This window comes from Acinonyx jubatus, chromosome A3 (genome assembly GCF_027475565.1).
Source record: "Acinonyx jubatus isolate Ajub_Pintada_27869175 chromosome A3, VMU_Ajub_asm_v1.0, whole genome shotgun sequence".
Classification (NCBI taxonomy): Eukaryota; Metazoa; Chordata; class Mammalia; order Carnivora; family Felidae; genus Acinonyx; species Acinonyx jubatus.
The window spans coordinates 67,163,028-67,188,833 of record NC_069388.1 but is presented as its reverse complement, the minus strand read 5'-3'; positions in this window follow the sequence as shown (position 1 = coordinate 67,188,833).

The window sequence follows — 25,806 nt, the reverse complement described above, 5'->3', positions numbered from 1 at the left end:
ATAGTCCTAAAACCTTAGTTTTAAGTTGTTGTTCTGATGGTCAAAAATATTGCATTCATTTGCAGAAAGGATGCTTTTCTAGGAAAATGGCTACTAAATGGAGTGAAATCAGTTATTACTACCACCAATGGAAATATAAAAGTGGTATGATCAGGATTCAGGGTATTCAGAGAGAAGATTGTCTAATGTCACCAGAATTTTTGTCTTTATAAATATTTGAAGCTACATAATTTTTCCTGTATCATTTTTCTTCTATTTAATGGATGGGATATTAAAATACTCCAGGTGATATTTGTTATGTAATGAGAACTAAAAACCTCTTTCTCCAGTTTTCACTTCGTTTTTAAATAAAGACAACTATGTTGCTTAAACGAAAGGAAAATGTAACCTGGTTTGCAAAACAGCATATCCACATTGTCACTAAGCAATTGTTCTAGTTGTGTGGGGGTCAAAATTCATTTTAGATTTCTTCTGGCTGGATATTGGACTCTTATTTCTAACTTCTCCTTGATTAACTTTTCTCTTATTTCTTCAAACAAAATAAAAAAATATGGCACTCATTTTCTATAGTCTCAATCACTTATTTCTAGGATTTGAGGGTGTTATTCACCATTTCTATTTACTTGCTAACTTTTACACATAACTGTAGGCTCAGAAGTAGGTAATACAAGACAATAAGGAGAAAAAGAAAACCAAAATTGCTTACTCTTGTACATGGTGGGGTAAAAGAAAACTACTGGATAACCTAGGGTCTATAATTACCTGCCTATGTGATTTATCTGATCCATTGTGTCTCAGTTGAGGACATCAAATTTAATTACAAGTTTTTGAATCATGAACTCGGTCTTCTTTATGGGTATCTTGAATTTTGGCAACGTGCTCAACTCAGAGATCACTATCATCAATATTACTTACTCCTAAAATATCCAATGGTATACCAGGCACTATATCCACATCCATGCATGGATGTCATTTAATTCTATATACTTTACATAAAATGTCTCAATCAATTTTTTGTTTGGTAGGGATAACAAGGAAGGAGATTATTTGGCTAGGTCATTATTAGTTCAAAGTAACATTTCATACAATAGTCTACTATATCAAAAGATCCATTGTGTATATTTTTCAAAATACATAAATTTTATGCACTTTTTACAGTCTTTTAATATTTTGTACTGTTTAAAATAAATTTTACTTCCTATGGGAAATATGGGGTTATATGAATTACTGCCTTTCCCTACTAAAGCTTGTTTTATGATAGGTATGATATAATTTAAAGGTGGGAGTAAAGACTGCCATTTAAAAATTCCCCTCTCTTCTTTGCCCCAAGAGTTCTCATAATATCTCAAATTTTACTTTTAGAGATTAATTTCTTTTGGTCTTGAAGGTTTTTGTGCTACAAGAGTTCTCTATTAAATTGCAAATGCCCCTGGAAGTGGAAACATCTTAAACCAGTAATGAACAACCCAAGGCTCCAAGTAGCTCTAAGGTATGGCCAAGATCTAATTCTGCATTAAAAAGATTAAAAATTGCCTTCTTGTTGCTATTTTCAAATATACCCAGATATTAACATTTTAGTGGAAAGAGAGAGGTATCATTTTTTTCATTTACATTTTTCTAGTCAATAAAGTAAATAAAATTGCCAGGATATACATCTTAAAATTAGATCAAGATGAAGACTAAGTCAAAAAAAGTTATCTTCATAGTTAAATCTGATTTTAAAAGTAGGAATTTGAGTTAACTTCTGATATGCAATCTTTATGCTTTTCTTAAGATTTTATGTACGCCCAAACAGGCTATATATACATAAAAGAGAAAGTTATTGGTATATTAGTTCAATTTAACAATTAGCTATGAAAGGTTGACATTCAAAATAATATGCTTTTAAATATGTGTGATTTGATAGGCACCTTGTTCAAATTTGAAGTTTTATGTATGCTGAATAATTAGAATTATATTCAGTAAATTCAGTTCAACTTAAAAATAAAACAAAACAAAAATGGGTTCATAACAGATGGGAAAAATATAAGCTATTGTAAAAGAGTCCTGAAACACAAAAAGCAGATGGATTGGGCCTGATAGAACTGGATAAAACACAGCATCAATTATGAGCAGCTGAAAGTCATCCTGAAGATAAACACAGAGAGAAATATCAAGCTCAAAGTAAACACATGCAACAAAACAAAATAAAACAAAATGGGTTTCTGGAGCAATCCTTCAGAGGTCTTCATTAAAGATCTCTGGTCTCTATGCAAACACATACACACACACACACACACACACACACACACACACACACACACACACACACACACACACACACACTGAGCAGTGGGGCTGCAGAAGCTTTTTACCCTGGGCTAAAATCCAAAAAGTGAAGACACTACTCTGACCACCTGGGAAGGGTTCAGACTTGATCTGAAGGCTTATTCCAAGTTCCTATGAGAGAGAGAAGACAGAGAAAAGAAAAAAGAGGTAATGAAAGGCAGCTCTACTGAGGACAGAAACATAGTACAGCTCCCTGCTACCAGAATAAAGCTCTTCTTACTTGGCAATGGGGAGATCAAAACTGAGGAAACTCCATGACTATGCACCTAAAAAGTAGCTTGTAACTATTTATTTTTCTAGGTAGTTGAAACAAGATGATTATTATATACCCAGAACCTAAGTTTGCCCTTCCATTCAGGATCAAAGACTGTGAAAGAAGAGAATGGAAGAACTTGAGGGAAATCCCATGCCACCTGATTCCATGAAGCCAGTTTATGCATGAACATGAACAGACCACCAAAGACTACCATTCATTTGAGTAAAACACCATGAAAAAATAAGAACAAGGTGAACACACAGAAAGAATGGTTCTGGAGGAAATAGACATAATTGAGGTGTTAGAGGAAGACTTGGAAACAACTGTGTGAGGCTTCGATGAAATTAGAGAAGGTAATGTATACATAATATAAACTCAAAATTCTATGATAAAATAACAGAAAACAAAAAAAGTGGAGATTAAATACAAATACATCTTTGTAACTCATTAGAATGATCACTGTTGAAGACAAAATGTGTAATCTAGAAGCAAATGTGGAGTCAAATACAGAAGATATGAAACAGAGGAAAGAAAAATTCAGAAACTAGGAGCATATATTCAAGATTTATATAGTGTGTCTAAAAAGAGTTCAAGATTGAGAGAACAAAGGCAGTGATGATAAAACTGTGAAATGAACAACAGACTAAAATATACTGAAATTGAGGTCAGGTATGAGATTTCAATTTTAAAAGGGCCATTAAACTTTGAGCAAGATAAGAGTATACATGTGTATTTGAACATGCAACACACACACACGTGTGCACGTACATACACACACACACACACACACTCCCCCAGAAAATCCTAAAGGAAATGATAAATAAAAAAAGACATTGTGGAAGAAGAGTTTCAGGCAGACTTGAAGAATGGATATGATAGAGGTAGGTAAATAATAGAAAAGAGAAGTGGTTGAAGATGTGGGTGGGGGCGGTACAGAGAAAACTGGAATGAGAATTCAGAGGCTAATATTCTTCCATTGCCAAATTTTAAGTTTAAAAAAATTAAGGAAATGAGAATTATGTCAGGTATATGTCCCAAATGTCTCTAATGACTATTCCTTGCTCACTTGACTTGGGAAAGAAATGAATTCATTTCTTTCTTTTCCCCCTCCCCCCGACCTTACCACATACTCAGCACACTTCTATTTTTGGATGGACACAGCTAGTTTTGAAAAATACATGAAAGGCTGCTTTAGGGATTGGAGTCCTAATATTGGCCCAGTATATTCATCTTGTTTTGAATCATAGTATAATGAATAATTCTGGTGGTAATGAGCGAACCTCCGTATTTATAGAAAACTGACATTTCTTAAACATGAAATTGTTCCTGTTTCTATGTAAATGAGGTTCTGCATTTAGGTGCAGTGGCTTCTGTTCATTTTACTTGTTCTGTCTTATTTAAATCAAAAGATTGTATCACCAATTTTCACCCTATGCCACCCCCACCCTCAAAACTGCCATACATTCTCTGTAGGGTCTCTGCTCCTGCTCAAAGAATATTTTCCATCCCTTATGTCTCTCACCCAACATGCTCATTTTGTACTTACTGGATTACAAAATTATAAATATCTCATAATCAAGTAAAGTTGGTATATCAAACTAAAATAAAGTGGGATATATGTGTGTATTTTATCTTCCTCCTCTCCTACTTATACACAACACATGCATTTGGAACATTTCCCTTCTTGACATGGGTCTTGCCAGTGTTTTCTTTTTCTGGCAAGATATAGAATCTGACAGGGAAGAGGCCACCTCTCCTTTCAGGATAATTTCTGTCTGAATCAGCTTGGGCTCAACCTAACAAAGTACCATAGTCTGGGTGGTTTAAACAACAGAAATTTATTTTCTCACAGTTCTGGAGGCTGGAAAGTCCAAGATCATGGTGTGGGCAGATTGAGTTTCTGGTGCGAACTCTCTTGTAGGACAATGAACAGAGCTCTTACCATATTCACATAACTGCATTCACATGGCTTTCCCTTATTGTACGCATGTGGAGAGAAAGCTCATTCCCTTTCTTCTTCTTCTCATAAGGCTATCAATCCTACCACTTTAGGACCCCCACTCTTATGGCCTCATTTAACCATTTAACCTCCTAAAAGCTCTGTCTCCAAATATAGTCACATTGGGATTAGGGCTTCTATATGTACATTTTGGGGGCAAACAATTCAGCCCAAAGCAATTTCTTCCTGTGGAATATAGCACTATGCCTCACAAATATGGAAATTGTTTCAAATTATTATTTTGAGCATTTTTATTTTATACAGGTATATTCTAAAAAGCAGGTATATGCAGAAGGGAGGGACCAATTCAGTTCAAATCCCTTCTTTTCTCTGAAGATGCCAAAAACTTCCCACTGAACTGTCTTTCTTATTTTTAACACTTTGTTAGTATTTTAACTATGTCCTTTTTGTGACGGTAGCTTCCAGAGCACATATTACCTATATATTACCTATATTCCTTCATTGAAAAGTTGGTCATGCATTGCTTTATGACTACTGCACTATAAGATGAACTGCTTTTAATCTTTTATTCTTATTATTTTTTTCATATGTTTCTTGCATTTCAATAGGATTCTAAGCCACTTATAGTCAACATGGAATCCTGTATGGGCACAATATCCTTTATAGTTTCCAGGCATAGTAATGCCCAGCATGAAGGTGCTTAATGTTTTATTTCTTCCTTTCTTTCTGCTTGCTTTAATCTGTATACACTTAATTAATGATCCTACGCCTAATTAAGAGAAAATGAAAAGATTTAAGATAGAAAGATGGTGATAATTTTTAAGATACTTGGTATTTTTAAAAGATTAATGAGAAGAAGGATATAACTCATTCTTGTAATCTTCTAGTATAACTTTTCCCAAATCAGTATTTTATGGAACATTTTTTTTTGTCATTGGTAGGGTTTCCTGAAGCTAATTCTCAGAATGTAGTTTGGAGTTCAGGGTCTATATTAGGGATCAATATCTGTGAAAGGCAATGAAAGCAACAGAATGGGCAGAGGAAGAAGGTGAAGTGTGAGTCACATTAGCAAAGCCTCCCCTGGAGGAGATTTATAAGTTAATGCAGCCCATCAGAGTTGTCCTGCATGTATCTGAATCAGCTAAATCCTTATATTTCTATCACTCATTGCATACGAGTTGCTATGGGAAGGACAAGCCTTTGAGAGAAACAGTATTTTGTGGCTAAGGCAAACCCTGAAGAAATTAACAGCTCAGGAAAGAAGTCTTTTCTTGAAAGTGGATCAGGGCAGCACAACGCTGTATCTCTCAGTCTGCTTCTTTGTGCTGATCAGATCCACTCCATATTTGTTCCACAAGTAGCACCTCTAGTATTCCAGAGGGCCTTTCATTCTGGGTCAAATTTTGGATAAAAAATTTAGTGAAGTGAACTACAGTCCCTGCAACTGTATATTTTCTCAAGCTTCAACTGATGCCCATTTTTCCTTCCTCAACTATTCACTCTAAATCCCCCTCACTCTCAGCTACCATGTCTGCTGAGATTCAAAGATCACTCCGATTCTTTATTAGGAAAGCAACTTCTGGATGATATAGCATGGGATTCTACTAGTGAACCCCATGCCCATGGCCCATTCCTGTATTTACTTTGTCGTAGAAGGACTCCTCTGGTCTGACAGTGTTATATGGGACCCCATGTGGATAGATCAAACACTCTATAACCCAGTGGAAAAGTGGTGCTGGCTTATGCCACAGTCAGAAAACCAAACCAATAACTGGAATATGAATCTATTACTGTTAGAACAAACATTTGGTACTTATAGGAATGAAGTGTTTCAAATATGGTCCACTTGGCATCAATTGGCTGTTTGGTCTCCTTGAGGATCTCTGTCTCTGGCAGGTTGGGTAATTAGAAGTAGTAGTAGCCAAATCAGCCTTTGTAAACAGAAGACCATGCTGTTAGGCTCATGTTTAATGACAATCTCTCCAACCATGACCACTTCATTCATATGCTTATTGTTCCAACCCTGCAGTGGGGAAGGGGGATGCAAAAACTGAGGATGATGGATAACAGTGTTTAAGTCTTTTTGTCTACTTATGTGTTTAGTGTCTCCTCCCTGCTGGGTACCTTCTAGTGGTACAAAGATCCCACTTCATGCTCATTCCTAAATGTTCTTCCACATATCTTTAGCTCTTACCTCATTCTCAAATTCCAAATTTTCTTCTTTCAAGCTCCTGGCCAGCTAGCCAAGCTTTTTACCACTGCTCAAAAGTTTATATATAACCCCAAGCCATTCCTTTTTACATACAATTTGAGAACCTGGTACCCCACTCCACCCTTTGAGAATATTTTCCCTTAGCACTGTTTTTACAGGCATTCCTAAATGAGGTCTCTGTACAGCTGCTATCCATATTTTGCTTGCATTCATAAACCAAGCTGACATATCTTAAAACAAAACTTAGGCTTTTTGATTGAGATTTTAATGAATTGCTCATATGACCATAGGTGTGAGCTGAGGAAGGAACTCTGGAGCACCACTGGGGTCTAAGTTACCAATTTGGGAGTCTACCAGTTACCATATGGGAGTCTAAGTTACCAGTTGGTCTGAGCCCCACTCATGACAAAAGTGCATCATTCCAGCCATATGAAACGTCACCTCCATCTTATGAGAGAATGCTGGACCTGCCCCATGATGTAAGTTGTAACTTACATTTTTAAATAGTAATTAAGTTGTAACTCTGATTTTTAAAATTGGCTTTTAATTGTATGGTAACCAATCACAACTTTTTGTTACCCTTTTTAGGAATACTAGTGGTACTTAGCAATAATCACACTACCCATCATCCATATAGATACCATTTCTTCTGGATTTCTCACACACCTGAAAAATCACACCAACTATTGTTTTCTCTTACCCAAGTACAACATCCCAATTCACAGATCATGAGAATCTAAATGATTCCACTGCCATCTGGTGCCAAGAGCCCTCTGTGCTTCCCATACAAGGATTATAATGGGATCTCCACTGCCTGTTGGGTAGTGAGTTATCTAGCTCTAAAATCTCACCTCATGACCTGTTTTCTTGGAACACTCCTGTTAATAAATTCATAAATGAATTTCTGTAGAAAGAGTTATGAGATGGAACTTTGTGTTCAAGATACTTATTGAGATTAACCATGTGAAAGAAAGGGAGAAGAAACCAGGTTAAGGGAAATGAAACTGCCATTCAGGCTCAACAAAACCTCATCCCACCCCATGGGGAACTGTGGAGCTGACTAAAGCTATCTTACATTTGGCCAAATTGGCTAGCCCCTGGATACGGGCTCAACTCCCTCTTCAAGTATAAATCTTGGGTAAGGCTCTCTGTGACTGAGGCAAACCCTAAAGGAACTGACATTTGGGACAAGAAGTCCTTCCTTGAAGAAGTATCTGGATAGCATATCTCTGAGTCTACTCTAATTGTTCTGCAGTAGCTTCTGTAACTGCTCAGTTAATTTATTTTTTTTTAACATTTATTCATCTTTGAGAGACACAGAGAGACAGAGCACAAGCAGGGAAGGAGCAGAGAGAGGGAGACACAGAATCCGAAGCAGACTCCAGGCTCTGAGCTGTCAGCACAAAGCCCCACGGGGGGGCTCAAACTCACGAATTGCGAGATCATGACCTGAGCTGAAGTCGGACACTCAACCAACTAAGCCACCCAAGTGCCCTTCAGTTAAAGAAATTTAAATAGGTTTCTTTATTGAAGAATTTCTCAGAAACTTTATAAGGCTAATATACACTGCGATTCTCTAAAGAGGAACAACAAGAACAAAAAGTTCCAAGAGGCCTTTATTTACTTTATACCAGTTGGAAAAAAACACTGATCTATTTCAATCGGTATTTTCTTTTTGTTGTTGTTGTTTATTTATTTATTTTGAGGGAGAGAGAGAGCACACACACATTAGAAGGAAGAAGGGGCAGAGAGAGGGTGAGAGAGAGAATCCCAAGCAGATTCTACACTGTCAATGCAGAGCGTGGGGCTCAGTCCCACCATCATGGGATCGCAACCTGAGTCAAAACCAACAGTTGGACGTTTAATTGACTAAGCCACCCAGGCACTCCCTGATAAGTATTTTCTTACAATGATAGCATTCCACATAAAGTCTTAGTCCTGGAGAAAATGAATCTACAATTCAATATATCAGAATGGTATATTCTTTCCAACAACACTAACAATGGTTTTAGAGTTACAGAAAGAAGCAAGCTGTGGAGGTAGCTATCACTCTTATAATGGCTTTAGAGATGAAATTTTCTACTAATAAGCAATTTCAATGGAGTGTTTCAAGGCTGTCTACTTTTAAAGGGCTTAAAGTACCAGATTACAAAACTTATCAGTCATGTCTACCCAATGAACTAATGCTGTCTCTGAAGAAATGGATTGGGAAGTGAACCCTATGTTTTTGAGAAGTCATCAAAAATATTTGTAAGGGAAGATAGGAAGTAACCAATGTCTGTACTGACTTTCTTAAATTCAGCATTACTCTGCAAAACTAAGGTTCCCTCTGTCATGTTGTATCTTAAAGACTCAGAAGGTCTTTTGGTTATATCTTGGTCTCTTACTGTGGAAGAAAAAAAATAATTTGTTCTTGTGAAAAATATTTAGGAAGGAATGTATTTTTGTTTTCTTCCACTAAGATAGTCAAAACTTTCATTTGCGATGAAAGTTGCAAACAATCTAGTTGGTCTGATTTCACTTCACTATTTATAGGTTTGTCTGTACATACCAGCAAATAGTTTAAACTCCCTTGGCTCTTCCAAGAAAATGCAAAGGCAGGTCACAGTGGATTTTCACCTATCATTTATACTAAAGCATTATACCTTAGTAAAAACAATGTTCTCTGCTGGAAATAATAGGGGCGTTCTGAAACAACTTCATTTCTTGATGCCTCTAACTTGACCCTGTACAATTTACTTAAGGAACTGGCTGAGTTTCAGCTTCCTCTTAAGTAAAATTGAGATCATTTGTAAGAATTAGAGTTATTTGTAAGAATTGGAGGCATTGTATGTATTCAATCTAGTTCCCTACCCCACAATAAATGGTGACAGCTATTACTGTTGTCAATACAAATATTGAGGTTACTATTTTCCCTCCTTTTTTCTGAAATTTGATTTTAAAATCAGACAATTTAAGTAGTTAGGGATTACCTAACTCTACTATACTTCATTATGTATATTTAAATAGTGTGAAGTTCTACAATGACAAACACAATTTCCTTTGGCAAAGATTTATCTATTGCTTTTTGCTCAAATGACAAATAGCTATTGTATACATGACGTCATTGAAGCTTTTAAACAAATGGCCCTCCTGTAATCACAAAGAGAACACCATCCCTAATGCTACAAGTTTTTTTTTTTTTTTTGGTAATTATTTGTAATAGAAACAGTGTAATAGAAGTTCTTATGGTGCCTTCCATAAGTGCTAATTAAATTATATGGTGAATACATGTACAATTGATTTAAATGCCTTAAATTCTTTTCAGCATTGTTATGAATAAATGCACATATGCTTACAGATCCTAATGTGGTACTTTATTCCATTATCCTGGGTGGTTTGCTTTCTATGTCCACGATGAAAGACATACAAGGGAAAATGTGTGGCTGTCAAATGCCCAGTGCAATGCGGAATCAATTATTCCAGGAAGTGTCATAATAAGAGTTACTAGCTTCTGGGAATATGAATATTATAGTCTCATCTGTCCCTCTTTCTTCTGAAGATGGCATAACTGCTTAGACAGAGGAGAGGAGGAAGCAAGGAGAAAGTGGGTTTGGGAGAGGTCTCAGAAGACTGATATCTCCAGAGACAGACATATAAATAGTCTCCAAATGCATGTGTGCATATCCCACTGGTCTTGACAATGTTATGACTTTATTAGGACATGAAAAGGATTTTAGGTATATTTTTCTTAATGCTACCTAAGAAAACTATAATCATCTCTTTCAAACTATGGGAGGCTAAGTGTTAAAATAGCCTTTCCATTATGAAATAAGAGTATATGGTAGTTTTTTGTTTTGTATTACTGTCCTTACTTGTTCAAATAAAGCACTGAAGACACCTTATCAGTTACCCAGGTTGGTCTAAATATTAAAGGTCTCTTCAAAAAGAAAAGTTAGGACTTCTATTTTATATATAACATGTGGTCCTGGGCCTGGCTCCTTTCCTTCACTAGCCATCCATTCTCCTAAATCCTTTGGAGGTAAAGCTTAAAACACATCGACATCCGATTCATCATTACTATTACTAAATCATTTAAGAAATATTTATTCTATTTAACTTACTATGGAGGCCTCTTATGTCAAAGTAAGATGTAAATTTGAGTGAGGGGAACTTGCTTCCCCTGTCCATTCACCAGGAATCAGTAGTCATGGTAGTTTGAAGTCTCTGGATGTGACACCCTTTTGGGAGAAGCAAGCTCCATTTCGTCAGATAAATTCCTGAGAAATTAATGATGGTGCTACTGGAGATAATTAACACTTATGTAGGACTCTAAAGTTTAGAAAATATTTCTATCCCATGTCATGGAGAAAAGTAATCCTTTAAGGTAGATTTGACTATGCCTCTTTTCAAAAGAACAAATCTTCAGCTAGTAAGTGGCTTGAATGCAGGTTTCCTACACAAATTCTAATACTCTTCATTGGAGCACAAGTATGTCGCTCCTGCAGTGGAATGACTCCAATGCCCAGAATGTGGGTTAAAGTGGGTGGTTCTCTCCCTTTTCCCCTCAAGACTGATATGCTTTAGAAATATTATTCTGGTCTCAGCTTGAATTGTCCTTCATGTCTGGCATCACCTGTGCTTTCCTAACAGCCACAGTGCCCTGGGTGCACTGGCTCCCAGAGAACACTACTGCTACTTCAGATTGCTTCTTTGTTCCTGGAGTTTGATCTGTCACCTTGAGATGCCACAGCCATGGGGCTCCTTCCACCTCTCCTCTCCCATTATCACTAGGGGACAGCACAGCAGATACCTACAGAGCACTTTGTTGAAGACTACTGGATCACAAACTATTCAGGGAATGCATCTGTCAAGCCTTTGGAGTTACGGTAGAGCAGCAGTGCTGGCTAACTCCACACAGAGTCACAATCCTAGCTGTCCAGTCAATTTCTTCCTCTGGCTCAAGTCAGCTTCGTTCCCTGAAAGCTAGCTATGGTAAAGTGGGGGGACATTGCAGCCACTAGATGACAAGACCCATGACCCCAAATTCCTTTTTCTGTTTCCTATAATGGACACTTACACAAATCAATTCAAAGATCAGTCCTGAGCATTCCAAAGCTTCACACTGTCCTTGAATTTTATTCTTAAAAGAAGACTAACATTAGGCAAACTCTAATGTGCAGGACTTCAAAAGAGAATGGAAAGCCAAATGATCTAAAGTGTCATTTTCACTCTTTGTTTTTGTTTTTTTTTAAGTGCCAGGGCTTGGATGTTTCTGCATGTTTTTGCATTTTTGCACAGTCCTAAGCAGCTCAAAATTGAATTAGAGCAGATTTTTGCCAACTATCATGAAGAATATGTATTTACCAGTTTTAAAAGCCTCCTGAAAGATTTAAGAGGGCAGGAGTGTTTCAGTCACAATCCATTAACCCTATTTGTCATCCACTGAAAATGTCTAAGTGTGAAACTATTTCAATCTCTGCTAATGTGCCTAGAACTGATATAACATATCATATTTAATTTCCACACTGCATTATGTAGTTGCATTTTGTATTTGTGCATCCGAAGGTGGCAGATCTCACAAATTCAGGACTTTATCCCTGCACAGCCAACCAGCATGATTGAGGCTCATTCCATCCTTTAACGGAGCATAAATCACAGGTATGTGAGTTGATTCTTCTTAGTCCCCTACTCAGTATACCATACGGACTCCCCAAACAATATGTGAAGTGGAGCATAAAATATGTAATGAGTTTGATTTATAAAATATAACTTCAGCTACCATGGATTTTTTTTGTGTGTATTCTCATTTTGACTTCTCTGGCTATTTTCCATGTTGACTTTTCACAATGTTTATTGAAGATCTGTTATGTGTGATTGGGTGGCTGGTGGTACAATAAGTAACACTTACTGAAAATTTACTATGTTTTAGTCGCTGTGCTAAATGGTTCATGTGCCTTGTTTCATTAACTACTTAAAACAGCTCCATGACTTAAGTAGTGCAGGTATTGTCATCATAACAATCTCACATGTAAGGGAACAAAGACTCCAAGAGTTTAAGTAACTTGCCCAAGGACATACAGTTAACAAATGTGATGTAAACCCAGTCCTATCCGACTGTGAAGCCCATCTCTTATTCTATAAAGCATGGGAATTGCCTGAGCAAAGACCAGAGGAATAAAAACACATAAACACCTATCATGTAAATTAGCAAAATGTCATTCATTTCATACCAGAGTATATGAAAACAGAAAAGTCAAGTCAAACCTTAAGGCAAATCCAGGAGGGAAACAGAAGGAGGTGAGTCCAGTATCTGAGCTGTAAATAAGAAAAGTAGTTTGGGGACCAGGGGGTCTGCAGGGGAAAGCAGACAAGAATATCCAAGAAAGATTATAGAGGAAGCAAGAATGAAGCAAAGAGATAGGGCAAAGAGAGGGGCCAGAATTCAGATGAGGCATGGAGTAACAAATGGTCGGACCTTCCATCAAGGTGCAAAGTCATGCACCAGATGTCTGGCAACTCTCCTAGGAAGGCACATGCCAATTATCAAGGGTGAGTTTGGACCAAGTGAATGCATTTCTCAGGAGTGGAGGTCAGTGACTGCTAACAACTGTGGATAATTGACAAGTCCTGCCATTGAAACTATTCCAATTTGGGCAGGATATATAGAGAGAGGGTTGCACTGAACAACAGCATGAGACACAGAGCTGGAGAATGAATGGTGCTCTGGAATCATGCAAACATGAGCTGAATGCCAGCTCCTCTGTGTATACGCTACTCAACTTTTTAAAGACTCAAAGTTTCCTCATCAAGAATACAAATAGTTCCCTGAAGTTAATGCCTGACACAGAAAGTATTCAACAAATATCCAAAATTATGAGCTTAAATGTTCAAACCCACACCCCATTCTGTTCCCCATTGGCCATTTTCTTTATAGAACTACCATGTCTTAAAGTCTATATCAGAGCATTAAGGACAGAATATGACCCTTGGATCCTCAGATGAATTATTTTTCCCATTTTCATGGTTAGAAAATGGACTGAATTATTTCAAAAATTGACAGTGAGAAGTTTTCACATAAATATTCTAATTTCTAGCTTCTACTGAAAATTCAGAAGCTCTAGCAATCACCATCCCCACCATCACCATTCCCACATGGTAACAATTACCACGAGCTCAGTAGGTACTGCCTTCCTGAGACAAGCAGACTGTCCAGTTCCACACAGACTCTATCACTATGCTGTTTCCCAGAAAACAAGACCTATTGTCAATTGTCATTTCTCACTGGACTTTTACTATGTGTGTATGTTTTTCTTAAAGCACAGAAGATGTCTATTTATTACCTTATTTATGTAGATTAACTGTTTTTTTTTTTTTAAACTCAGCTCCCATTTTTTAAAAAGCCTACCTGGATATTCACTGGAACTGTATTGAATAGATATGTACATTTGAGAATAATTTATATCTTAACAATACTGAGTTTTCTAATCCACAATTATGGCATATTTTGCTACTTTTCAGATCATCTTTAAATTGAGCAATATTTTATAGCTTTTAGTGTAGAGGTTTAACACATACTTTTTAAAGTATTTGTTAAGTATCCAATATTTTGGTTGCTATTGTAAGTAGGATTTTATTTTTAACTTGAATTTCTAGTTGTTAGATCATTTATGTACATTGACTTCTTTATCCTGTGACATTATAAATTCACTTATTAATCTTAATTTTATAATTCTTTAATATTTTCTATATAAAAATCATGTTCATATATGATTTTTATATAGAAAATATTAAAGAATTATAAAATTATTAAGAAAAAAAAAGAGGTTAGAGTGGGAGAGAGCCAAAGCATAAGAGACTTAAAAACAGAACAAACTGAGGGTTGATGGGGGGTGGGAGATGGGTATTGAGGAGGGCACCTTTTGGGATGAGCACTGGGTGTTGTATGGAAACCAATTTGACAATAAATTTCATATATTGAAAAAAAAAGATAAAATAATATTAAAAAAAAATCATGTTCCCTCTCACCCCCACCCTCCAGTTTTTACAACTCCTCTTGCCAATATAAGTAATGGGAACTTCAAAATCAATACTGAAAAAAATGAAAAGAGTGACCATCATTGCCTTTTTCACACTCCTGGGAGAAAGTATTCACTCTATCCTTAGATGCCCTTTATTAAATGGACAAAGTTATCTTTTATTCTTAATCTTCTGGGAATTTTATCATGAGTGAGTTTTCTCAATTTTTTTTCTGCATTTCTAGGACATTTATATAACTGTTTCTCCTTTATTCTATTAATGTATTCATTACCATGAATGGTTTACAAATGTTGAATTTTTTTATTACTTGAAGACCTGCTTGATTAATCATGATATATCTGTTTATGTATTGTTGGATTCATTTTTTAATTTTTAAAATCTTTTTAAAATATATTTTTAATATTTATTTATTTTGAAGGAGACAGGGATAGAGAATCCTAAGCAGGCTCTGTGCTGACAGATGCGGGACTCAAACTCACCAACTGTGAGATCATAACCTGAGCTGAAATCAAGAGTCAGACACTCAACCAACTGAACCGTTCAGGTGTCCCCAGTTTTTAATTTTTTTAATGTATTTTATTATGTTTATGAGAGGTATTAATTTTTAATATTTTAATATTTTTGCCAGTTTTTTTGTATAATGAAAAATATGGGCAAGTATTCTCCTTTTCCTTTTTCTGATAGGATTTGTAAGATTTCTATGATTTCTTCTTTACATGATTAGTGTGATTTACTAATGAAACCATGTGGTCTAGGAGTTTTGTTTACGGGAAAATTTTTAATTATGCATTTATTTTTATTCTTAAATATAATATTCAGATCCTTTTTCATTTTTATAAGTTTTGACAAGAAATGTTTTCAAGTAATTTGTCCATTCTACCTTATGTTATTGAATTTATTGACATAAAGTTATTCATAATATTTTTATTATCTGTTTTATTATACTTTTGGGTTTATGGCCCTAAAATTTGCAATGATACTCTTTCCTTCATATAAGTAATTTGTATTTTCATTCTTTTCTTCATGCTCAGGCTTGCTTGAGATTTTCAATGTCATTAAGTTTTTCAAAGCATGAAACTTTATCTTTGTCAATTTTCACTATTTTTCTGCTTGATAAAATTATTTTTGATTACATTTATTTTATTTGAATTTCCTTTTTTTTTTATTTTGACTACATTGATTTCAATTCCCCTTTTTTAAGCTTCCTAATGTAAAAACCTAGATTCTTAATTTTAATTTTCTTTAAAATATGCATTTATAATTATAATATAGCTCTAAGAATTGCTTAAGCTGCATTCTCCAAATTGTCATAGGTTGTGTTTGCATTATTTATTCAGTCTGAAATTTTTTCTAAGTTCCCAAGTGGTTTCTTCTTTGACCCATGAATTATTAGAAGTGAATTATAAATAGACATATTTTATCATTTCTAATTATGTGAGAATTTTACAAATCTCTACTAATTTTTAATTTAGTTCCTTTAGGGTTAAAGAACATATTTTATAAGATTTAAGTGTCTTCAATTGTAGTGAAACTGACTTTAAAATTTGTTTTAAAAATTGTTGGGGTTAGTATTCTATAAATATAAATTAGTTTCACTGGGTGGATTGTGTTATTCAGATCCTTTATATCCTTGCATATGCTTCTGTCAACTTTGTCTAACAATGTCTGAGAATAAAATACTAAAATCTCCAAGTTTGGTTATGGATTTCTTTCTTTCTTTAGTTCTGTCAATTTATGCTTTATAACTCTTGAAACTCTAATTTTAGTTATATTTAAGTTATCTCTATATTTAGTTATATTTATATTTGGTTATATTATTTAGTTACTTTACAAGCTTGGAATTGTCTTTCCATTGACTAGACCCCTTCATTGTTATAAAATTACCATCTTTATGGGAAACACTCTGTTACTTATGCTTTTAACATAGCACATCATTCCCCAAACTCTTTCTCTCAAGCCATATGTGTCTTTGTATTTAAAGTGCTTCACTTTTATATGTTTGGGCCTTGCTCTTTTATCTTGTCTGACAATATCTAACTTTAATTGGAGTGTTTCGTTTATTACATTTATGTACCAATTTGCTGTTGTTTTTCTATTCATCCCATATGTTTTGTTTTGTTGTTTTTACAGTTTCCCCCTTCTTGCTATCTTTAGGTTCATTAAACACGTTTTTTATTCCATTTTATTCCCTATAGTGACTTTTTACCTGTACTACTTTTATTATTTTTTAGTGATTGCATCTTCAACTTATCACAGTCTAGAAGAATCAATGTTGAACCAGCTCATATTTCATTCTTTCAACCCATCTTCACATTCAACAAATGTAAGCAACTCACAATACTATAATTCCATTTATACCCACTCCTAGCCTTTTTGCTATTGTCACATATATTTTAATTTTACTTGAAGTACAAATCTCAACTTAGCAGGATGCTGCTACAGCTCTAAACAATCATTTCCCTTTTAAGATACCTTTTCATGCTTCTTCAGATATCTGGAATTTTTTATTATATGCTGGATATTGTGCATAATACATTATCAGGAGGCTGGATTATGTTGTCTTCCTTTAAAGAGTATTGAGTTTGCTTGTTTGTTTGTTTGTTTGTTTTGGCAGGAAGTTCATATTTTGACTACTCTCCATGAACCTGCTGAGATTTGATTTTAGGCTTCATTAGAGTTGTCCTTATGGTAGGGTGTTCTTAATGCAAAGGATTGGTCTTAGACAAAAGCCTGGGTGTTCACAAGGTCTCTCCATTCTGGCTGGGCTGGAGTACCTAGTTCTCCCTGTGACTCCTAGTGTCTTTTTCTCTCCTTTCCACCCCATGGCAGCTGTTCTGGACTAGGACTCAAGGTGTTACACCTTTATAGCCCAGGCCTCAGTGAAGGTCCTGGAAAATTCCACACCAATTTCTACACCCTCCCCACAAGCAGAATTCCCTCCTTTCCTGAAACCTGCCCTACAAGTTCTTTATGCTTCAGAAGCTCCAAAATCCAATCTTTGCCTTCCAACCTCAGCAATATCTCAGCAGCCATGCTTTTGCTTAGGCTCCACCTTTATGTCAGAATCAGGTAACTGTTATAGACCCAAGATGAATGTCAGGCTCACCCTCAGATACTCCAGTCCTGCCCAATGTCAGTGCCTGAAAACCACTGGCTAACACATTTGGTCTGGTGCTAGAGTTTACAGCCAAGACATCAACTCCAGAACTGCTTGCGTGATGGTCAGAAACTCCATACATTATTTTTTTTCTTTTTTGATGAGTATAACAAAATATGATTTTTTTTGACCTTCTGTATTTGTAGGACACAGACTTGTAGCAATGTTGTAAACAGCAAGTGTAACTGTGAACTCACATGTTTTATGTATCACAAATAACTGATGCTACTACCAACAATATAAAAAAAAGAAACTGAATTGTCTCTTTATTCTCCCAATACAAAATAATATTTTAAACCCATTATCAAATGAAGAGACAATCAAAAAGTATGCAGCCAAAATATGTAGAGAAAATATAAAGACTTCATAGAGGTATTTTACGCAGTTAATTAATAAAATATTTTGCTATCTTTCTGAATTTGTGAGTTTTATGCTGTCAGTGTTTAAAAGTTGTATTCTTTTCCTTAACAAGAGTTCACAAGAGTGTACAGGTTTCATGCCCCACAAAATGTACATTTTAGAAATCTGAAATATCCTATAATGATATTTAAGTAAATTGATGGAGATCAAAAAAACAATAGAGTATGAAACAGTTTAACTTGCTCAAAGCAGCATGCAGTGATTTTTCTGAGGGAGGGATAGAGGGGCATGGATAGGTGACAAGAAGAGAGAAAAAGAATCTATTCTATCATTGGCATCTTCTCTCCTTTGGAGAAGGTAAGCACTAAGAAAAAGATTTTCTTTGAAAGCTCAATCCTAATTACGGATATATTATGTGCTAACAATGTTGAGGGGGAAATCTACCAAAAGACTACAAGGAAAAGCAAATATCTGAAGTTCAAATTCCACGAGAAATAGGATACACACATATGTGTACAAAGATAGATGTTTTCACTTCCCTTTTTTAACGATATAAATAAATAAGTACATTTGGAGTATTACAGCAGACACACAGACTCCCAAAAGCAAAGAGGATTCCTTCCCATCTCCCTCAAATCCCAGTTTGTTTGGACAAGGGGGTGAGGGGAGCAACAATGCTTCCATTATCTGTTAGGCTCCATTAAGAGAACAGCTGTGTTCCAAAATAAACAAGAGAAGAGGCTATTTTGCATTAGAATGCATTAAGGGAACAGCACTAGGGAAGCACAGATGGCTTTAATTAGGGACATTGGAAAATTACCATTCTCTTCACTTTTCCCATGTCTGTGTGACTTTCAGGTCTCAAGAACCATAGCCCTACTCCCTATTGTAGCCAATTAGGAATAGGAATTTTTAACATTGGCTGTGATGGCTGCATTCTTTTTTAGAGCTAATCTTATAAGGATGGGTGCCCATTTCTTTTTTGGCATTTTATAGCATGCATGCTTGTTATGTATTGGAGAAAGGGAAAAAAAAATTGGAGCCAGGTTCTAAAAAGACAGTTGGCAACATAGGTGTCTATGAATAAAGCTCTTTGGGCATTTAAAATGGAAATGAAAATGACACTATATGGTGCGTTAAGCCCCAAAGCTAACTGGCAAATTGACATTCAGAAATCTCTGGTTCCCTTCTTGGTTCAAGTAGTAACTCATTTTACAAACTCTGTCCTCTTTTTTGTGTTACTAAAATGCCCCTAATCAAAATTGTCCACTACTCACTATCTCTCATTTCTTTATCAACGTTCTGATGCGAGGATAAGATTCTCTAAGCTCCCCAAAATAGAGCTGAGCACATTCCAAGGCATAAAAATGAATACAGACAGACACAGGAGTAACATAAAAAGTGTGCTTGTCTGGGTGCTACCACTTGACTTGAAATCGTCCTGCTTGGTTGAGTCAGTAAAAGCTCTTGAAGCTAGGACTACTGTTTGTGGCTGTTGTGAGCTGTTGGACACTTAATAAATTTTATCCATGTAGAAGACTCACTGCACTCAAGGTGAAGCACAGCCTTGCAAGTGGCACATTTTTGTAGCACTATTGTGCACACTGGCATTGTATGTACTGAAAATCCCCATTCAAAAAAAAGTTTTGCTCTTTCTTTGTTAGAGTGGCTCTTTGGTGAGTTCCCTGGCTGCACGATGGGATATTCAGCATGTAATGTTGAGGGGAAATGTAATCATGGTTATTTTTATTATTTAAAAAATAGTGAAATCACTAATAGTCCAACCAGAAACTACTTGCTTCCTAATTATAGTCTAAAAAGAAATATGCCTTATTAGTTTAAAACCCCAATTTGAAGGGCACCTGGGTGGCTCAGTCCATTATGCCTCTGACTTTGGCTCAGGTTATGAGATCCAGGTTAGAGGGTTCAGCCCCACATCAGGCTCTCTGCCCCTCCCCCACTCGCAATGTGTTTTTCTCAAAAATAAACATTAAAAAAAATGTTTTAATTAAAAAAAAAACCAATTTGAAAATATGAGAAATTTAGATAAGTTTGGAGATATTTCATTTTTAAAAATTTACTGTCTTGTTTTCAGTATTTAAATTTTAAGTACTTAATGAAGAAATTTTATAAGTAAATCAATTATTATTTTTGGTAATGTGTAACCTACCACGGTCTACAGTGGATCTGCTACCCCATATCCAACAAAAATCACCATAAGCTCACCCCCACCACTCTCCAAGATGCCTAGTTTTAACTGAACATGCTCCACCCTTAAGGACCCTACTTTTAATACAGCGCTCTCAAATTGTGACCTTCAAGATCACAGGTAGGGTTGATGCCCTCCTTACTCTTCAACACTACTTCTCACCTCCTCAAGAAAATTTCTGCTGCTTTCATTTTTAGGCTTTACAGCAATTACCACCACCTCCCTCTTTCCTCATTGCTGTCATCAATCACATTCTTGATTAGGCCCTCTTCTTAAAGTCTATAGACTTTGGCACTTGGCCTGTGACCCCTTTCTCCAGTCCAAGTCCTGCTGTAAATCTCAGCACTTCATCATCCCCATGGATTCCCTATCCAATATCTTGACTATTATTCATTTCCTTGATCCCTTCCTCCTCCAGTGACCTACATTGCCACTCCATCTTTTGTGCACACTCCCTGGTGTACCTTGCCATATCCTTTAACTATAGCCCTTTCAAAACAATTTATCTCTCAGCACACTATTACCATCCTTATCATCCTGTTTACCTCTGGACATGATCAAGTATCTCTCACATAAATAACAAATAAACAAAAAACTCTCTTGACCTGCTATTTCCCTCCTGGGTCATCTAATACCCTATATATCTCTCTATTCCTCTTGAAAGTCAAACTTTAAAAGGACTTACATGTATTCAGTATCAACACTCCATTCTAATGTGGTTTCTTCTCTTCACTGCTTACCAAATGACTCCCTCCTTATCACTGAATTCAGTGGATATTTCTAAATCCCCATTCTACTTGATGCTGCTGACCACATTCCCCTTCTTACAACATTATGTTCATTTGCTACTGAGACATCTCATTGTTCTGCTTCTCTGCCTCCTCCAAACCCTCTGTATTGTCCTAACATCTCACCCTCCTTCCTCCAAGCATTAAATTCCATAGTGAGTGCTTTCCAAGACCCTCTACTTTACCCACCCAAGTATCCTCACCCTACCAGAATTTATCCATGCCTTCAGCTTTAACCGCCACCAATGCAATTTATACACCCATCTTTATCTCCAGGCAGACTTTGCTCTATGGTCTAGATCAATATATCCACATGCTTACTTGCACCTCCACTTTGATGTCTCAGTGACGCTTCATTCTTAAAATGTCAAAAACCAAATTAATGATCTTCCAGTAGCAGCTCCTGTCACTGTGTGTCCCAACTAACTAAATAGGATAAACTGGCTCTCTTCCAGGATTTGGCCAACCCCAAACCAAGTTGATTCCATCTTCTATCTTCACCATTCTGTATTCACTTCCAAGTTCTGCTTAGGTTACCTTCTAATTATCTCTCAAATATATCTTCTCATGTTCATAGCCACCACCATCACCCTAATTCTACCTACCAGTATCTCTTATCTGGACAACTCCACTGCAGTAGCCTCCTAACTGATCCACCTTTACAAACTTTTTCTTTGAATCAGTTATCCAAGTGATCTCTTCCTAAACTAAACTTACTACGTTCCCCTAATGCTTGAGATACTTAACGGCCCCCCCATTGTACTGAATATAGAGATCTAATCCCTCCTCCTCTGGTAGCCATTATACTCCTTCAGATTTCCTCCAAATGTGGCCCTTCCGGGAAACCTTCTCTGGCTTCCTTGATGTCCCTCACCTCCTGCAGCACTTTGTGAACTGGGATTCAGCAAGTTCTGAGTTGAGTTTAGTAAGGTTGCTAAGTAAGCCATGAAAGAAGTCAGAATCCTGACTGGTTCTTCCCATAAAATCTGAAAATGCTGCTGGTAGGATTCTCCAACAGAAAAGCCCGTCTCTCTCAAACGCCGTCACCATTCCTCACCAAGAATAATAATTTGTGATTTCCAGCTTCAACAGATTATTTTTTTCCATGCCTGGTAAACATGGTCTTTTTACCCATTCACAATTTTGCTGAAGCAGTCAGCAAAAACAGAATGAAGAAGTCTTTTTTGCCTTCCGACAAGTGACAGCAAATATTAAATAGCATTTAGTGTTCACTGTTTCCATAAGCTCATTAGAGGCCTCTAGTCTAACTTCTGTAGAATTATAAGGCTATAATAGAAACATTTACCAAAAGTGCTAAACCATTTTTCAGAATGATTTGGTGTTCCCAGTATTGAAGAGAATCATTTTGGAACACATTTTCACAGATCACCTTAATTCAACTTGAACTAAACTCATTTATGAGAGCTGCTGGGCTGTACATCTCAACTTATCTCTGTCTTGAATTTGCCTACGATGGATATTGCTTGAACTGCATGGATCATTGAGCAGAGAAGAACACTTCTGCCCTTCCTTGCCCTTCTCCATAATCAGAGGGAACTTGTAACTTGTTATGTGTTTCCATAATGAAGAGCTCAGAAATGGCCATTGCATGTGGCCTGGGAAAGGGCAATATGAAATGGTCTTCTGAGTCCTCTGGGGTTATTGTTGTTTCTGATGAGAGCTGTGGAGCATGTGGAAAACAGAATGGAAGCAAACTCAGAGAATCTGTTAGTTAGGGCTGAACTCTGGGTATGGGACACACCTGCTGAATCAGCCCCTAAACCAGGACTGGGCAATATCTTCCTCTCACCTATGACCCACTGCCTTTAACCTGCTTATAAACTCCAGCTGTTTTAAAGATTCTTCAATGTCCTTTATAAAATAAACTGTCTCTCAAGTCTCTGTCCTAGGATCTCATTCTGTACTCCTTCATTGCTCCCATCATTTTCTAGGTGATGATTCCCAAATCATAGTTCTTAGTCAGCGCTCACTCGTGGGCATAGACACAATGCTCTGTCCATCTACTAGACCAAAGCTCTTGGATATCACATAGGTACCTCAAACCTGACATAATCACTTAAACTAATATCTTGACCCCCCCCCATCTGCTCCTTTTTCTAGATTCCCCATGTTTATAGAAGGCACAACTGTCTTCCAAGTAGCCTAAACCAGACCATATCAATCAGCCATTGACATAATAATACAATATAGCAAACTACCTCAAAACTCAGTGGCTTACAATCACAACTATTTATTCTCATGCGTTTAGGTCTAAAAGTTAACTATCATTGATTGATCTTGTGTGAGTTTAGCTGAACAGCTCTGCTTCCTGCTGCAGATCAACTAGCTTGGCTGAAGGTATAGGTTGGGTCCAGGTCTACTTCACATATGTAGATTCTGGTGCCTAGGCTGAGAAGCCAAATAGCTACCCTGAGCATTACCTTCAGACACTACATAATAGAGTGCAAGATCCAGTCCAAACTGCTCAAGGACACGTAAGGCTCTTATTCACATTGCTCTCCTAATATTCTACAAAGTGAATTACATGGCCAAATCCAACATCAGTGGGGATGTAAGTATTTTCCCTACAAATAACTCAATCTATCAGACCCAGGCATCATTATTAACTACTCCTTCTCTTTATCAATACCCTACCACCACTTCTACTATCATCATTCCCAATCAGTTACTAAGCCCTATACATTGCATTTTCTAAAATGTTCTAGAATCACTGTTACAGATCACTATCATGCCCTTGGCTGTATTTCTGTAACAGCTTCTTGCTGACTTCCTGCTTCCAGCCCTGACACCAATCCTATCTCCACATTGAGGCTAGAATGACCACTCTAAAATTCTTTTATTTTTTCATTTAGCAGGTATGTGTTAGCTTCTCCTACATGCCAGGCATTATTCTAAGTGGCAAGGATATAAAAGTAAACTCAAATTCCTATTCTCATGAAAGTTACATTTTAGTGTGGGTGGGTGAGGAACAGGTAAGTAGATGATATAGATAGATTACACAGTATATAAGATATTGACAAATACTATAAAAGAGGGAGGGAGCTGGAAGCAGAGGGTAGAGAATATTAGGAAAGAGGATTGATCTTATAAATATTGGGTGAATAAAGAAAGTCTGAGTGAGGAGCTTACCTTTCAACAAAGGCTTAAAAGAAGTGAGGGGATGGGAATCTTGAGGCAAGTCTTACTTAAGTAGAATGCCAGTCATGGAGACAAGGTAGGAGTGCATCTGGCTGAAGCACAGAAGGGCGAGAGGGAAAGTTGCAGAAGATGAGATCAGAGAGGGTCTGGAACCACAAAAAATGCAAAATCTGATCCAGCTTCCCAGGTCAATACCCTGATATAAATACTGATAAAATCCCACTCTTTAGTATGAGTTACAAGGCTTTTGTTGACCTTATCTTCATTTACCCTTTGATTCTAATTCGTACCTTCACATTCTGTGCTCAAGCTTTCTGGAACACCTTTCAATTCTCTGAATCTGCATTGTTCTATCTCCACTCAGAATCACTGAATATACCATTCTCTTGATCTGAAACACAAATCTCCTACTTGTCCCCCCACCACAGTGTTGCCCAGCTAATTTTTTCTTTTGCTTCTGTTCTTTGGTTAGATATATTTTCCTCTAGGAAACTATCCCTGCCCTCTAGAGGTATTGGTAGGTTTTCCTCCAATGTAATGTCAGAGCATGCTGTGTTTGCTACCTCTCTCAGCCCTCATCACACTGTGCCATGATTATATGTTTATTGTCTGAATCCCCTATTTCTCACCAGACATTGTCTTACCATATATGTGCTCTATCTTATACAATGGGTGCTCAGTATATAAAGAATAAATAAATGAGCAGAAATAGGATTCTAATAAGGAGAGTATTATGCTCAAATTTGCTGTAATTGTAAAAATTATCATATTTTGGTAACAACATCATTAATAAAAGAGCACAGAGATCTGGCTTTCAAAGAGTTGAAGGCTGAGATTTAGCAACAGTATACTATCTGCAAAGTGTTTATGTCCCATCACATTTTTCCTGGTCTGGTACCTGTCTCATCCCCACAGGGGCAGATAGACAAATATCTGTTAGGTAATCCCAAGTGAATTAGCAGAAAAAGTTTAATAAGAGTTACACCTCCCACTGGTTTAAACAACTTAAACATTTAAGCAATTAGTTTTACCAATAGAAATTTCAAAACTTAATTCACTCATTAGTGGGATTTCAAGCACTTATAAAAATTAGAATGAGAGATATTTCGAGAAAGCAAGACGTTGGAAGATTTCAAATTACGTCAAATGAATGGTCACCTACTCAACATATAGATAATAAAAATCAATCCCTGAAATTCTTTCTTCTTTATATTTTACATAGAATTCATATACTTTAATTTCTTTGAACTTTGTAATAATGGACCAATTCTATAGGTAAGGAAAACAAAAGGCTTAGGGACTGGTATAAAAGGACAAACAATAGGTACAATGAAGCCAAAATTCAAACTGGAATTTAA